The 2,570-nt window shown below is 38.2% G+C and overlaps 1 protein-coding gene across 1 annotated transcript in view; it reads right to left on the bottom strand.

Annotated features, from left to right (window-relative positions):
* Positions 1–2,570, bottom strand: part of CLCN5 (chloride voltage-gated channel 5) — a 191,338-nt gene that overhangs the window by 149,870 nt on the left and 38,898 nt on the right. The gene's annotated exons all lie outside the window — the stretch shown is intronic.

Genomic DNA, 2,570 nt, shown 5'->3' with positions numbered 1-2,570 from the left:
AAAAAAAAAAAAAAAAAAAAAGAATATAAATGTGGGATCTTAATCCTCTTTTCTTCCTCCTCACCCCTTCTTATTCCCATGGCTAGAGGTCTTGGCCACTCATGTGAGGAAAACCCAGTCCACACATTCAAGCTCTACCTACATACTTCTTCCACCAAGCAAGCACTCCTTCGGGAAGAGGCCCTTACAAGCCCTCTGAGCAGATTAAATGAGTAATCCTTGGCTTCCAAGTACCTGGAGTATGGTCTGGAAGGAGCATGCAGGAATTCTGGGTGGGCACATTTCCTCAACCCTTAGAATTCCTTATTCTGTGGCAAGAGATGTGTCAAGTATAAACAAGAAAGGAAAAGGCTGATACACCTGACTATATAAAAATGATAAGCATGTAGACATTGAAAACAACTCAATTAAAAAGCAAATATCAAAACTGAGAACATGTTCAACATTATGACAAAGAGTTATTATCCTTAATAAATAACTTATAAATCAATTAAAATGTGACTACCCAATAAGGAACTATCAATAATATTAGCATATGAAGAAAGTTCAGCCTTTAATTCCTAATAATTAAAGGAATATACCACAACCGAAAGCCCTTTTTGATGTATCAAGTTGACTAGTATTTTCCAATTGATTATACACAGGATTGGCAAGAGTTCAGTGAGCTACTGGTGAGATGTACATTGATCAACTTTTACTCTCCTAGCTATCCAATTTTACTTTGTATAATTTATACCAAATACACAGTTAAGTATTACACAAAAGAATAAAGATATTCACTGCATTGCTGGTATTAATGGAGAACAACTGGAAACAAATATCCAACAACAGTGGATTGGTTAAATAACTTATCGTACAGCAATAAATGGAGTAGTTGGCATTATTGTAGGTGAAGAGATGACAATATAAACACAGATCCATAATGTAAAGATGACAAGAAGGCAGTTTATAAAATGCTATCATCCATTTTCTTGTTAAAGTTACACACACACACAGAGGATCTAGAAGGCCATACATACAGGTGTCTTTTTAAATTCAGGATATTAAAATGTTTCTTTCTTATTTGCGTTTTCTAATTTAAAAAACTGTTATAACAACATCATATTATATTTATTTTTTTAAAACATGTGTTATCATTTCTGACTAAGGGATATATCACTCTAACATTGTACAAGAGTACCCCTGTATAGCTTTAACGTTTTAATATTCTATAAAAGGAAAACCCAATTAACTACATTATATCCTCTGGAGAGCAGGAAGCAATCACTGTACTGTATACTACATTAATGGGACAAAACTCTATTAGCATAAAGCAAACAAACTAAAAAAGAACCACCTAAAAGACAAAGGCACCCCACCTACAAATACAGAATTCTTTCCAGGTTTTATATTTTATGCAGTATTTCTTTTTTTTTCCAATTTTTTTTAAATGCCAAATGATTTCCACACAAAACCAAACCAATCAATTTGATGAACAATTGGTGGCTGGAAGGAAAGGCCAGAATTGAACACAGTGCTATTGGTGAGATGAGGGAAATATTTTTCTACTTTTCCTACTTTAAGGTAGAGAAGCTTCTATTAGAATAACATTCCTGTCCTCTTTCTGTCCCCTTGCTTTACCCTTCCCCATAGAGAGAGCTATAATTATTTGCTTCAGAGATTAAACAAGAAAAAATTCAAGTTAAATCTTCAAGGTGGGGCCATAAAAACAATTTATCTGGGTTAGGCACCTATGGCTCAAGCAGCTAAGGCGCCAACCACATACACCTGAATTGGTGGGTTCGAATCCAGCCCAGGCCTGCCAAACAGCAATGACAGCTGCAACCAAAAAATAGTCAGGCATTGTGGTGGGCGCCTGTAGTCCCAGCTACTTGGGAGGCGGAGGCAGGAGAATAATTTGAGCCCAGGAGTTGGAGGTTGCTGTGAGCTATGATGCCATAGCACTCTAGCCAGGGCAACAGCTTAAGGCGCTATCTCAAAAAGAAAAAAATTATCTGGGGCAGCACCTATGGCTCAGTGAGTAGGGCACCAGCCCCATATACTGAGGGTGGTGGGTTCAAACCCGGCCCCAGCCAAACCGCAACAAAAAATAGCTAGCATTGTGGCAAGCACCTGTAGTCCCAGCTGCTCGGGAGACTGAGACAAGAGAATCGCCTAAGCCCAGGAGTTGGAGGTTGCTGTGAAGCTGCTGTGATGTCATGGCACTCTACTGAGGGCGATAGAGTGAGACTCTGTCTCTACAAGAAAAACAATTTATCTTCCTATCTATCCATTATACATACCTAGAAACATATGCACAGGCACAAGCTATGTGTTTAATCAACACTTGCTCCCTGGTTTATCTGATGGGAAGTTTTCATGTACATGCAAGAAACAGGTCTGATGAGGAAGGAATGCCAACACAATGGGTCCTTAATAAAAGCCACATTTCAAAATATACAACCTATCTCTATTTTGTGCTCAAAAATCATACCTACTAGTGATCCATCACCTAGTTCAGCATGTCCTTTTGCATATAGAGGAAATCTTTACTAAAATCCTACCCATTTGGGAGGCGCCTGTGGCTCAGT

This window comes from Otolemur garnettii, unplaced genomic scaffold, assembly GCF_000181295.1.
Source record: "Otolemur garnettii isolate 467f Iridium unplaced genomic scaffold, OtoGar3 scaffold00153, whole genome shotgun sequence".
Taxonomy (NCBI): Eukaryota; Metazoa; Chordata; class Mammalia; order Primates; family Galagidae; genus Otolemur; species Otolemur garnettii.
The sequence above is the reverse complement of the archived record's forward strand: the minus strand, read 5'-3'. Positions and strand labels throughout refer to the sequence as shown.